The sequence below is a fragment of the Leptinotarsa decemlineata genome, unplaced genomic scaffold (genome assembly GCF_025532065.1).
Source record: "Leptinotarsa decemlineata unplaced genomic scaffold, Ldec_3_MD MMD2_tig00003192_RagTag_RagTag, whole genome shotgun sequence".
In the NCBI taxonomy this organism is placed as follows: Eukaryota; Metazoa; Arthropoda; class Insecta; order Coleoptera; family Chrysomelidae; genus Leptinotarsa; species Leptinotarsa decemlineata.
This window is the reverse complement of record NW_027412582.1, coordinates 1407540-1422690: the sequence shown is the minus strand read 5'-3', so window position 1 is coordinate 1422690 and position 15151 is coordinate 1407540. Positions and strand designations below refer to the sequence as shown.

The following is a 15151-nucleotide window of genomic DNA, read 5'->3' as shown; positions in this document are numbered from 1 at the left end:
ACAAATTTGTATTTTTTCAAACAGTGGCATCCCTACGGGTTTCGCATTGAATATTTTTGGGGAAAAAGTACTACGCCAATGCTTTCTTTTCAAAATAAAATCATTTTTAAAATCCTCATTTATTTTTGAGAAAATTTGATCTCTTGGTATTTCTTTGTCCGACGCATGATTTTCACTCAAAAAAATAAAAATCGACAAAAAGCAAATTAAGAAATTAGATCAATTCTAAAATGAATGAGAATCTGAAAATTGCTTCATAACGCATTACCAATTCCCTAATAATATTTGAAAACATAATCTGCAAAAAAATAAATTTTTCACCAAAACGAGTTTTATTTTATTTTGTGACAGTAAGTCTAAACGAATAGCACAAATTTGTTCGAGAAAGTGTAAATAAGAACGACTATCAAGGCTTCCTGGTAGAAAAAATGGGCCTATTAGATGATCACCTATAATTCCTGCCCATACATTACCCGAAAATTGGTGTTGGAAATGGGTTTCGGTTATTGCATGGGGATTTTCTTCAGCCTACACATGATTGTTATGGAAATTTTGAATGGCATTCCGAGAAAAATTTGCTTCGTCTGTGAACAAAATTTGTGTCTCAAACTGCGGATTTAGTGCAATACTTTGTAGATACCACTGACTGAAGTTCACATGCTGTGGAAAATATCTGGGGAGTAATGCCTGCACTCTTGAAATATGGTATGGGTATAACAAAAAATCAACCAAAATACGCCAAACAATTTGATGACAAATATCCAGAGTTCTAGCGATCTTCCTTGTACTCGTCTCAGGATGTTCCTCAATTCCTTGCAGCACCGCTTCCTCAATTTCAGGAGTTCTTACTACACGAGGTCTACCTTCCGGAGTCCCTTTCTTGAAACTACCAGTTTCCCCAAGTCGACGATGAATATTTGAAAAGGTTCGGCTATCTGGTAAGGCACGATTAGGATATCTTTCCTGATAAATGCGCCTGGCTTCTGTTGCATTACCATCGGCAAGGCCATATACGTAATGCATTTGCGCCATTTCCGCATTCGTATAATTTACCATATTTACTGATATTCAGAAAAACAGCGGACTACCAAAATAACTTCAATAACACTTCAAAATCAATCAAAACGCGCTGTGACAGTTTTTAACACCAACACCTTACTTTAAACCAACATCAATATTAGCTACTGACGTTTGTACATACAGAGAATTCGTTTTTTATTGCTATGGTGAGTACGCTGTTTTTTCTGCTTTTAATCTTTAAAAGAAATCACATATCGACAAACTCCATATTTCCAAGAGGTGCAGTAAATAAATTCTGCTACACGTCATTTATTCCAGGATAACTAAATTTATGTTTTCAAAAATTATTAAGCGGTGCTGCGTTATGACGTAATTTTAATTGAGAACAGTGCATCTGACAACAAACAAATACCTTTTAGATCCTTAATTATTTTGCAACAAATCTGATCTCTTAGTTTGCTTTCAGTCGATGCACGATACCGCATCAGATTTTTAAGGAATTTATCCTTAAGTAAAGCGATTTTTAATTTTTTGAGCGAAAACCATGCGTCGGACAAAGAAAACCCAGCAAATCAAATGTGCTCAAAAATGTATGGAGATTTTAAAAATAATTTTTAATTCAAGATGAAGCAGTGGCGTAGTATTTTTTTCGCCAAAAATATACATTTCAATACTCGTACGTACGCCACTGGCAGAGAAAATTAAGAAAATTGTACATCAGAAAATGCGCCTTGAGGCATGGAACATATGTACCAAATATGCCAAAGATGTCTAGAAAATTATCTCAGTTATTATTAAAAAACTGATTATTTTTGAAAACTTTGCCACCCTGTATCTCAAAAGTTAAGGCGTTTAGGACATACGTCCATAGGACGTTTTTTCCTTAAAATGGGTCTAAGAATTACCTCCTTAAATATTAGCATGTGTATAAGGAACACCCTGTATACATTTAAAATGCCGTCCTTCTACCACCATCGAGATCACCACCATGCTTTCAACACAAATGAGTGTTTCTTTTTTTTATTCTAATAAATTGGTAATTATATTTTCATTACACGACATCTGAAATCAACGTCAGCTCAAGTCAGCTGGTTGTTCTTAAATGCTGCATTTTATTCTTGGTGGCAGCAAATATACAGGGTGTCCCTGGACTTCCTCTTTTCCTCTCGAAAATGTATAGATGGGGTCAAAATAACACCAGTACTTCATATAACTTTTTTTCCTAAAAGTCTTCGTAACCAAGTTACGGGCCCTCGAAGTTACAAAATGAAAAATGTTTTTCTTTGATAACTTTTCAAGTGAATATTCAAAATCATCCAAATTTTGGTAATTGACTAAAAAAATGAATTCCGTCGATGAGCTTTCATGCAGGAGTCAGTTGTTTTGCTACAAAGTCAGGAACGGACTACCCCCGATGGTCCACACCCCAAAACTTTGAAATGACAGATATTTTTCAATATTTTTCAACAAAATAAGGTTACTTGGACAATTTTATGAATAAAAGTACTCGTGTGGAAAGTCGATCGGAGCAACGAGTCTTGATAAAAATGTAGTTCTACTCGACGACATCAAACCCGCTCGTCCACCATTATTTGAAATGAATAATTATCAAAGCAGAAATAATAATGATAACGTTAATTCAACAACATTTATAACAGGAATAATACAAAGTATGCTAAAATGAAGTCGTAAACAAAAAGTACAGTACCTATATGGAAGTTTAAGTCACAATTGTGATAGCAGATATTTTTTCAAAAGAAATATCAAGTTCTGTAGATTCGTGGTGTTTTTAAACTAACAAGCTACTCTACTATGAAATATCGAATTCATTCCATATTTTGTATGTACATAATACGTGTGGAATAATCACGTTTCGTGTTGATCAGTTATCTGAATCTCATGAAACTCAACATTCAAATGTTTCAAATTCTTCTTCACAGCTAAACTGTTGGGGAGTTTCACTGATAATTATAATTTTATGGGAGAAATTCTTCAACACGAATCTAAATTTAGCTGAAAAAACGCACATCGGAAAAAATATTTACTATACTAATAAAAAGCAAACGAATGAACTACAAAAACGGCTGCACATGATCAGGTGAAAAATATCCAGGGAATAATTATGTTCCATTTCTTTCACAGATGTTGACAAAAAAACCTTTTAGAAAGTTTTGATAAAAAATGAGAAACTGGAATGCGATTTTGTTTTGTTGAGTGGTGCGTTGTCATATGACTATCATTGTATTGTCAATATTCTATACGATATTTTGAATTTTTTTGATATGGCCGAACAGTTTACATTCAATGAATATGCAGATATGCATGTATTTTATGGACGAGCATTTTGTAATGCTGCAGAAGCTCGTCGTCTGTATTCCGAGCATTTTCCCAATCGAACGGTACCGTCAAGAGAAACATTCGAGCGTGTCGATCGCAGCTTAAGGGAGACAGGTATGTAATAATTGATAATTAATTTGAGCACGTTGTTTTATTTCGATATTATTGTAGGTACAGTTTTGCCAAAACGAGGTGGTGAGGGCGCTCCTAGGACTGTACGTACCGTTGTATTGGAGGAAAATATTTTGGAAGCCGTCGCTGATGATCCTTCAATGAGCATCAGAAATCTATCAGAACAGTTCCATACATCCAAGTCCACTATTCATAGAATAATTAGGGAACAACTGCTCCACCCATTTCACATGCCATGACACCTCAAGATTTTCCAGCACGACTGGAATATGCCAATTGGTTCATGGATAGGCAAAGAGAGGATATGACTTTTATTAATCGAGTTTTATTCACTGATGAAGCAGGTTTCAGTAGAGATGGAGTTATCAACTCTCATAATCTCCATATATGGGCCGAAGAAAATCCCCATGGGATATTGCAAACCAAACACCAACGGAAATTCAACGTGAATGTTTGGGCTGGTATCATAGGAAACCGTCTTATAGGACCATTCGTTCTACAGGACCGATTGAATGGAGAACGTTATTTGGAGTTCATTCAGAACGATTTGAATGGACTTTTGGAACATGTTCCATTGCAAACCCGAAGAGATATGTGGTTTATGCATGATGGCGCTCCTCCTCATTTTAGTTTGATTGTGCGTGACCATCTGAACCATATTTTCCACAATAGATGGATTGGTAGAGGTGGGCCATATTCATGGCCATCGCGGTCTCCGGATTTAAATCCATTGGATTTCTTTCTGTGGGGGCATCTAAAAAGCCTTGTTTACGCTACACCTATTCACACAAGAGATGCATTGTTGAATAGAATAACATTACATTGTGAAGCCATACGAAACGACCCTGGAATGCTATTTCAAGTACAGAGAGGGTGTCTTCGCAGACTAAGAAAATGTATAGAGAGAGAAAGTGGTCATATCGAGCAGTTTCTGTAGCGGATTTTTCATTTCTGTTTGCTCTTGAGGCTCTTGAGTTTCGTTAGTTAAACGTGTTTGCATTATAAAAATTCGTTATGAACATTTTACGTATCATTTCCATTTTCCTTAAAAACTAATATTATCGAATAATGGCAGACATCTCAGGATAAATGTTGTTGAATTAACGTTATCATTATTATTTCTGCTTTGATAATTATTCATTTCAAATAATGGTGGACGAGCGGGTTTGATGTCGTCTAGTGAAACTACATTTTTATCAAGACTCGTTGCTCCGATCGACTTTCCACACGAGTACTTTTATTCATAAAATTGTCCAAGTAACCTCAATTTGTTGAAAAATATTGAAAAATATCTGTCATTTCAAAGTTTTGGGGTGTGGACCATCGGGGGTAGTCCGTTCCTGACTTTGTAGCAAAACAACTGACTCCTGCATGATAGCGCATCGAAGGAATTCATTTGTTTAGTCAATTACCAAAATTTGGATGATTTTGAATATTCACTTGAAAAGTTATCAAAGAAAAACATTTTCCATTTTGTAACTTCGAGGGCCCGTTACTTGGTAACGAAGGATTTTAGGAAAAAAAGTTATATGAAGTACTGGTGATATTTTGACGCCATCTATACATTCCCGAGAGGAAAAGAGGAAGTCCAGGGACACCCTGTATATTAGCAAAAGTAATTTGATTTTGGAACAGTTATATTAGTGTTTTGGAATTGTAGTAAATATATCTTACTACAAAATAGTTGGGAAATTATCATTGACAATAAAGTAATGAAAATAAAATATTATTTGAAAGCATTCTAATAAAATAATTTCATTGAAGCTACAAGAAACAGTTATAAAATAAGCTTGAAATAGTTTTATAGCTATCATAAAAATCTCGCATAAAAGTGCTATAAAACTGCTACAAAACAATTTACTTATAGGAAAATAAGTTTTATAAATTACTTGTTAAAACGTTTCTGTGATAATAACTATTATAACGGTTTTTTAAATTTATTTTATAAATGTTTCTGTGACAAATTTATAAAACACTTTTATTGCCTACAACTGTATTGTGTCCACCGATCATCTGATACAATCAATTAGCATTTTGGAAGTAATTATAAAATACCAATAAAATAAAACTGTTGCAGAACCATGAAATTATAAAACAACTTTGCTGGTTGGGGGGCGAGTTCTTTATGATTCACTATTGATGGATAAAAATAATTCATTGACAGAGATGTTCAATATTGAAAAACAACTTACCATAGACGTTAGACTTCTCTAATCCTGATCCTGTAACAAAAAAAAAACGAAAGTTTAGTAAACGTTCGTATGTAACTTCACTAAAGTTGGTAAAAAGTGGAAAACAGCCCAATTTTTGAGTTCCTATCGATAAATGATGAGAAATGAAGAATATGTCAGTGACATTGGAATTTTTGAATACAAATTGAAGTATTAAGTATAGTCTAAGTGACAAACTATTAGATTCCTACAACTGAAATCATAAGGAAGAAATTGAATAATTCCGGCCATAACGTGAGCTGCAGATTTGACCGAAATTAATTTCTCAACTGTACGTAAAATAGTCAAAAACAAACCTTATGAATGCAAGACGCGATCTGATACGAGATTACCAAAACCTTTAGATGTTCATCTAATATTGAAAAAAACAATATACGACTGTTACACAAAAGCAATGCAATTCCTACAACTGAAATCATAAGGAAAAAATTGAATACTTCCGGCTATAACGGGGGCTGCTGTGACAAAACTGAATTTAGATAAGAACAACGGCAAATTCTTTATTTGGACGAAACTTGGTATGCCACTCACGCCACAGTTACGAAAGGATGGACTGATGGTTCGAGAATGTATACGCTTGACATGCATACTTGAAGTTTTACAGACAAAAACATTTGAAAAAGTGTATGCCTTTGAGAGTATTCCTGAAAAGTATGGACAGACCATTCTATTTTTGTGTTTTCAATGCCATCCAGTTGACTTGGGGAAATTGAAACAAAGCATCAGGCATAAAAATAATTTTCCAAAATTTGATAAGAAGGTAATAGAGTTAGTTAAAGAGGAGTATCTTTGTGATTCTTGTGAATAACGAAATTAGTTAGCTCCCTAACTATTTTATCAAAGGGACGCTGTTCGAAGGTAGGTTACACTATATCATTTACTTGAACTATTTGATACACGAACGTGATACGAACGTGTGAAATCCAGGTGTAATAGAAATTAAACAAATTTGTAGTGGAAATTATTCGTTGGAAAAACCTCTATAAGATTGTTTGGATGTCATTTCATTGTCAAATGAGCAGAAAAAAAGTTATAACACCGAAAAGAAATTGTATTGAAAAATGTTCAATTATTTTTGTTTATAATTATTTTATTTTCCATTTCACGATAAAAATTAATAGAAACAAAGCTGTAGACAATTTGATTTGCTACAAATAATGTCTCATAAAATTATCTGTAGATACAGAGTGAAAACTCTTTGCGCCCCTTTTTCCAAGATGGCAGCCGGAGGACAAGGGTTGCGACCCCACAGACTTGAAGTTAGACTTATACTAACCCCCCCCTACAAAACAAAAACATAAAATTACGGTCTCTGAAAAACGCACGCTAACGCCTAAAAAATGTTATATCTCAAGGGATTAGAGGTATTATAGCAGATTCGAATTTAATAGATTTCCACACATAAGGAAGTGGTCAAAAGAGCCAGACTTTTCATGGTTGATTTTTCGACTCACTGGTGAACTTTGACTTAAAATTGAATGAGTCATATTTCCGGAAAAAATTCAGCATACAAAGATTTCGTCGTGGTGACAGGTTATGCCTGATAAAATTTAGTAAAAAAAAGGGGGTTTGGTTTTTTGCAAATATCTCGGAAAATATTGAAGATATCCGAAATTTAAAAAAAAGATCCTTAAGAAAGGAGGAACTTTGGAACAATAAAAATTATTTCAACCCATTAAATATCATTATTGAGAAAAAAAATCACATACCTTCTAGACACTTGAATAAACGAAAATCGATAGAAAAAAAATTTTCCCGAAATTATTTTATTAGATATACTTCAGTTAATAAAATTATTTTTACAAGTTTTGAATTTACATAAAAACCCTGATAATTTTTAAGCTTGAAGCTTTTCTTGAAAGCTTAAAAAAAATTCGCGTTGGAAAAATTAAAAAAATTTGATTTTCCACTTTGGTATTAATAATCAAAGACGTTGAAAAGTGAAAAATTCAATTAAATCAATGAATTTTTTTTAATATTCAAACTTATCCGTATTCTCATTATTTAAAGTTACATAAAAATGATTTTTCTCAATTTTTAGCTCTATTTGTTTAAAAAATTGTTATAAAAAATGTATCGTTTATAAGATATTTGATTTTTTTGGAGGAGGGGATTTTTATCAATGATATGATATGAGATTTAAAAATAAAATCATTTCTTAAAAAAAAGAGTTACTGCTTGTTGATTGACAATTTTTTTTGCTACTGAATATGAATATTAAGGAACGATTTTTCTTCAATCATAATTTTAATATCTCTTTGATATTTTGAAATAAAAACTCAACCATGTGTCACATTTTATGTAAGTAAGTTTAAAAATTAACAGGGTTTTTATGTAAATTCAAAACTTGTAAAAATTAGTTAATTACCTGGGGTATATCTAATGAAATAATCACGGGAAATTTTCATTCCATGGATTTTCTTTTATTCAAATTTTGCACTATTTTTGCCTCTAAATTTAAATTATAAATATTGGTGATATAGTTCCGGGAGGTGGGACTTTTTTTTTAGAAAATTTCCTCCTCTTTAAGCAACTTTTTTCAAATTTCGGATATCTTCAATATTTTCCGAGATATTTGCAAAAAACCAAACCCTCTTTTAAAAAAATAAGCATAAGCACTGCATGTTACAGTATCAGTTTATGAATAAAGTATACGTTGAACTCTTCAACTCCCTTATTGATATTTACAGATGACATATTTTCTAAGACTTAACGCATTAAGACGACTCCAAATGCTAAGAATACAATTCACACGTCATTACAAGGGACTATAAACCTACCGATCCAAATACCTCTAACACAAAGAAAGCTTTTAACACCATCTGGCTACAAAAAGGAGTCAAAAGATTTTATATACGGAAGGCAGGGTCAGGTTGATGCTCAACAATATCTCTTACCTGTTTCTCATTTCCCACACAACCCTTTATGGCCCGGGGATGAATATATGCAAACACGCAGTATGTAATATGCAATAATATGCATACCGAGGGTTCCGTATCTATTACCTTTTCTATTTACCTTCTGTTTGATTTATCAATTTTTCATCGCTGTATCGGCCAGAGATAATGGGAGTGGTCTGATTTATACATTTTTTATGTTAAATACTTTCAACGGAAAAAGAGGTCTCAGGTTTGTTTGGAATACATATGAATAAGTTGGACAGAATCCCACGTTGTGTTTAATAAAAGCTAAGCGGCAATATCGGTTACTTTATGAACTGCATTGGTTTTTAAATAGACTACCAACTTCAGGTAATAGTTGTTGGACGGGAACATGAGATTTTTTTCCGACGAACTATGATACATTAATAACATAAGTCTACCAATAAAAATACTGAGAACTGTTTTGTTTTTTATTAGCATGATTCTTATCTCATTTGGACGTGCTGAATTCTAAAATTACTTCCATTTTGTCATAGATTGCCACGTTTTCTGACAATGAGGGTATCTATGTTGAATTAGTTATCATATTATTTCCATCTCCTTAATATCCTGGTGAATTCGTTCACTTTGCTCTTCACTCATATCTCCTAGAAAGAAGTCGGGGTGGGAATGAAGAAAAAGTACTTTCCGAAAATGTACTTTCTTTTGATGATTTGTTTGTAGTTAGGGTCTTTTTCATTGCCAAAAAATTTCTCTATGACCTCTTTAAAGGTAATCCACTTTTCTCTTTGGGGATCCGTCGTGGTTGTGAAATTATAATTGAACATAATAATGAAATAGTTTTAAAACCCAAACATTGTGGGACGAAAATCAATTATAAAAAAGTGGTTTCATAATTTCATGATTTATATTACTTTCTTCTTTAATATTGTGCTTGAAAAAATTGTAGTAGTTGAAAAAAAGTTATTATAAAAACGTCTTCACTTTACAATACTGCAGATTTCAAAATCCATCTAGAACTGTTGAAGTGAGTATTTTGAAGGTTCTCAAATTGAAAACAATCCACAAAACAATAATTCCATTTTGGTATCTTATAATTTTTGTCAAAAACTCAAAGCTTGCAGTATCTGTGTGATGACTTTGAAAGTTTAACAATATTTAAGGCTGTCATCTAGAAAATTGAACTGGAAAACTTTTTATTTGTGAAATTATAAAACAACGATGAAAATAAAAATTACAATAAAAATTTATTGGCGCTCCAGGGCGACTTCATTGATTCCAGTGGCGCATTTGCTTTTTCAGCTGCGGGAAAACCCGGAAAAACCTGCAGCACCGCATCGTTTGAAGATCTTGACCTGCCAATGTCCTCTCTCTCATAAAACAAAATGTAGGGTGTCTCCAGAGGCTCCAATAAATTCAATACATCATACTATCGTCAAACTTAAACCAGTCCGTTTCGTCTTTGATCAAGGCGTAATAATGACCAAATTCAACGCCAGAACCACAGTGAACAATGACTGCATGAATATTATAATAGTTCTAATCTAAAGCAAATGACCTTTAAATGTTTAGGCCAGTCTCCATATACCTACACAGAAAACAACTACTCCCCTGGCTAATACCACGAAGGGCGTTGGATTATATCCGACAGGCGTCAGTGCAGGAATCTTCACAGAAAATTTCCTGCATATGCAATTGGCAATACAACTGAAAGAGTCGACCTTCAATTTTGGAACGGGCACACTTGCAGACCGGTTTCGGGCTCATTAGCCACTCATCAGTGCAAGATAGTGACCATCATCGACCTAAAGTCAATGATATTTCACAATTGAAATTCGGAATTCTTTCAGAGGAATGAAATACTTATAACAGTTAGTTAGTTTGACGCATGTTTGTTTGATTTAACAAAAGCCTTCGACACTGTGAATCACATTAAATTATTACAAGTACTAGAGAGGACTGGCATTCGAGGAACTCCACTAACATTATTTTCTGATTACTTGAGAAAAAGACAACAATGTGTGAAAATAAGAGAAACGATTGGTGAATTCAAAAATGTTGAATACGGTGTACCTCAAGGCACAGTGTTGGGACCTATACTGTTTAATCTATATGTTAACGATTTACTTTCGTTGGAAACCAAAGGGCAAATAATCAGTTTTGCGGACGATACCGCAATTTTGTATAGAGGAACGAATTTGACAGATTTAAAATGCAAAGTTGAAACAGATCTTCAAGATATATTTGCATTTGTGGCATCATATTTGTGGGTAAACTTTGTATCTAACTTTAAACGAGGTATGAACGACCTAATCGCAAATATTATCTTTTTTATCATATGGTTTGCATCACATACTTTCCATTTTTCTCTAGGAAAAAGTCTAATGGTGTTAGATCAGGTGATCGTGCTGGTTTTGCGTCGATATACACCAATTTGGAAATATTCGTCGTTAATAAGTAGAGGTCCTGTTAGATAATGTGGTGGTGATCTATACTGCTGAAACATTCGAACTCATGTATTGCATAGAATAACCCACTCGGTAGCCTGATTTGTAGCAACTTGCTTTTTTTTGAACAAATACCTGATTATTCTAATCTACTGAGCATTGAGCATCTATATTCCGTTCATAATTTGTCGATAGCACAAAATGAGGGCCCAAGTCATAAAACGGTCGTAAAACTCGTAAAATCATAGGCGGAGGTTCCTGAGGTGTTTATTCATCAAATATAAAGCTTCAGTTTATATTCGAAACTTGCCTTGAAAGGGTGAAGTTGTTACGAACGAAAATAATTTTTGGTTTAGTACATTTTTTAATCGCATTTAATTTACGGCTCGTTGGTGTTTCGGCGTCTACGGCAGTAATTAACGTCTCTAATATTTATTTTGCGAATTTTGTGCAGTGCGTGAGTAACTTTTTTTCATATTCCTACAAACATATACGTACCTTTCGTTCCTGCTTGTTTTGTTTGATTGCTTGCGATGGCTTCGTCATCATCATCAACATCATCAAGTTTTACACCGGTACTGTTGCGTACAGTCAGTAAGTCTGTCTATTCACCAAGAGAGAAGACTATTGTTTTGAACGTTCACGATGCTCTGGTTTCTCAGAATCCCACAAACACTGTTCAGAACATAATCAAGAGTTGTGCCAACATGACGGGCGTAGGGGAGTCAACAATATATAGGTTCCTATCAGAAAGAAAGAAAAAGGTATAGCTAACCCAAATACAAACGAATACTTAAAGAGGGGGAGAAAACCTATTGTAATTGATGAATTTGCCAAAAATGGTATTCGAAGGAAAATTCACGAATGTTTTTACAAAAAAGAAATACCCAACTTGAACAAAATTTTACAAGAAGTTAGAGACGACCCGGATTTGCCTCATGTCGGACGAACCAAATTGTGGCAAGTTTTAAAAGAATTGAATTTCCGGTGGGAGAAATCAGACCGAAAATCACTTTTGATTGACCGGGAAGAGATAATATGTTGGAGAAGAAAGTATCTAAGATCTATACAAAAATTTCGGGCTGAAGGAAGGCCAATTTACTATCAGAACGAAACGTGGGTAAACGCAGGTCATACTCTCACAAAAATTTGGACAGATAAAAATATATCAAGCTCCAGGTAAGCCTTTATGGAAGGTTGGTCTACTGGTATTTCCTCACCCTCTGGTAAAGGCAGTAGATTAATAGTTTCTCACATTGGCAGTGAAAAAGGATTTGCTAAGCATGATTTGTTGGAATTTGAATCCAAAAGCACAAAAGACTATCACGAGGAGATGACAGCTGATGTTTTCGAAGAGTATTTTGAGCAGATGATTGAACATATACCACCAAACTCAATTATAGTATTAGATAATTCACCTTATCATTCACGACTAGTTGAAAGACTTCCAACGACTGCGTGGAAGAAACAGGATATCATTGACTGGCTGCGGAATAAGTCCCTGCCTTACGAAGATGGAATGGTTAAAGCAGAACTTTTAAAAATTGCCCGGCAACACAAATCTAAGTTCAAGAAATACGTAGTTGACAAAATGGCGGAAAGACGAAACATCACAGTCCTTAGACTTCCACCCTACCACTGCGAATTAAATCCAATTGAACTCATTTGGGCACAAATGAAAAGCTATGTGGCTAGAAAAAATACGTCATATAAAATACAAGCTGTACGTGAATTGTTATATGAGTCTTTACAACATATTACAGAACAAAATTGGCGAGATGCAGTAAGACATGCAATAGAAGAAGAACAAAAAATGTGGGATCTTGACAATATAATTGATGCGACTGTAGAGACACAACCACTAATTATTAACCTGCAAGACGACTCGGATTCCGAAGATGATCCTGTTTATTTTGAATTTGAATAGTTTTGTAAGTAATCGTAGTTTATATCATTTAAAAATAGGTATTAATTAAATAAATGTATCTTTTACAAATTGCAAGTAACTTATTATTTTTGAATAAAATAAAGAAATTTTTTCAAAATAAAAATACAGTTTACAGTACCCTACAGTTTGAGAATATTAATATATTTATTTATTTAAAGTAAGTAATGTTTTAATCATATACTCTACGACACTGGTCACTCATTTCCACTCAAAATACCTACATAATCGGATTAAAAGTTTTATAGCTGTATTGTATTTCTTCAGATACAAGGTGGGTTAGTCGAAAACATCTTAAACTGCCAGTTTTAGTTTGGTTTTTGTTATTATATCATATTAGCTGTCCTCTCTGTATTTCAGTTCTCTAATGAGGGTCAAACTTGCAGTGAGCTATCAACAAATTATGAAGGGACTATAGATAAGTCCGAATATTTGAATGTAATTTTTCATTAAACAAGGCGTAATTTTAAAATTCAGACTACTGTGAATACGATTTCAAAGAGTTCACTATCACCTTCATTGGAAAAATCGGAGGTTTTTGCGGTTTTATCCATGAAATACTACGTTTGAGACCGTTAAACTCGAATTGCAACTCTCTTACTTTTGCATCGAAGATCGTATCTATGATAGAGAGTTTTTTTAAAGCTCGTTAAACCATAATCACTGTGTCCGATCTGCAATATTTGGACGCCCATTCAGAATACATGCTGACAAATTAGTTCATTATTAATCAACTATATTCACATAGGAAAAAAAATGCAAATAAATTACTTTAATACATCATTTATATTCTAGAAAAAATAACTTGTATACCAACACACCTTGAGATCTCAAATTATGCCAATCTAATGTAATAATTTAATATCCCTGATAAAAGCAGCTCTGCTGCATATTATTAGATATAAAAACTTTGTTAAAGACATATATACACATACACTTATTACTCTACGATACTAATTTCCTGCGATGGGAAAACCGATAGCTATATTGCTTCGCTTTGCTGCAAATATAGCAATAAATACTATATACCTAATAACATAATAATGGACGTCAGATGCTCTATGTAATTCCTGCACATGATTTAAAAAACAACGTACCTACAGATGGAAATTGATTATTGTAACTTTACATAATCCGGTGTGATATAAAAAAATAAGTAAGAAGTCCCTCAAGGTTCTTTACTCGGGCCTTTTGTTTCTACAGTGTCACCGATAAAGTCCGCATCAAATGGGAAACTTTTTTATTTATTGTTTTATGTGAAATTTGATTTTGGCAGTAGATTTTGCCTAAGAAATGATGTCAAATGGCGTCTACAAAATAGGTCACGTGATTTCCTTAACCTGTCAAAATTGACATTTAAAAAAAGAAACATCGAAAAATGACATTATTCTTCAAAATATCCAAAAATATCAAAGGATAAAAACATTTTCTTTTGTAATTTTATACCCACACACCAAGTTTCAAACCCATAATAAATATTTTATATTTTCACTATTTTTCCGCATTCCTGCTTTTTCTACTTATCAAAATTTAAGCACACCTGTCCTAATTCATTTATTTTAACTAAACTCGTCACCGAATTTCTTTTTTTGTAATATAATAATATTTTAAGAGCCTCTTTGATGTTAAAAACAAATTTTGAAAAATAAAAGTTGTCAAACTTGATGCAAAGTTCATCTAGTTTCAACGGGGCTTTCCAAACTATACAGTACTTGAGTTTTTTAATGAGCAAATGCCTCACAATATGAATTAGAACAAAACGGAACATTAGGAAACAATATCTTAGAGTGTTTATTGTTTTTTTAACAAAAAATACAGTGGAATTTAATCTTAATTAAAAGGAACTGAAAATAAACATGTACCTATACCTAATAGCAAAAAAACACGAAAAAAAGACTCACGACATTAAATACACTACATTTCTGTATGTCTTCCATCGCGTTCTATGCAGATAATTGTCCTTCTTGATACATCTTTTATTGAGTTGCTGATACTCACAGGGTTTATGTTTAAAATAGAGTTTCTAATAACAGTTTCTAGGTGATCACGTCACGAAAAGGTCTTTGTTTATAAACGATTTGTTTTAAGTAACCCCACAAGAAAAAATCTAGTGGGGTTAAATCTGGCGACCTAGGCGGCCATATTTGCTCCATATTT

The 15151-nt window shown here is 33.4% G+C and overlaps 1 long non-coding RNA gene across 3 annotated transcripts in view; it reads right to left on the bottom strand.

Moving 5' to 3' along the window:
- Positions 1-15151, bottom strand: part of LOC141483220 (uncharacterized) — a 161607-nt gene that overhangs the window by 49667 nt on the left and 96789 nt on the right. For all 3 annotated transcript variants that reach the window (XR_012465970.1, XR_012465969.1, XR_012465968.1), the window contains exon 5: positions 5682-5711. This is a non-coding gene — a long non-coding RNA (uncharacterized lncRNA). The remainder of the gene's footprint in view (positions 1-5681; positions 5712-15151) is intronic.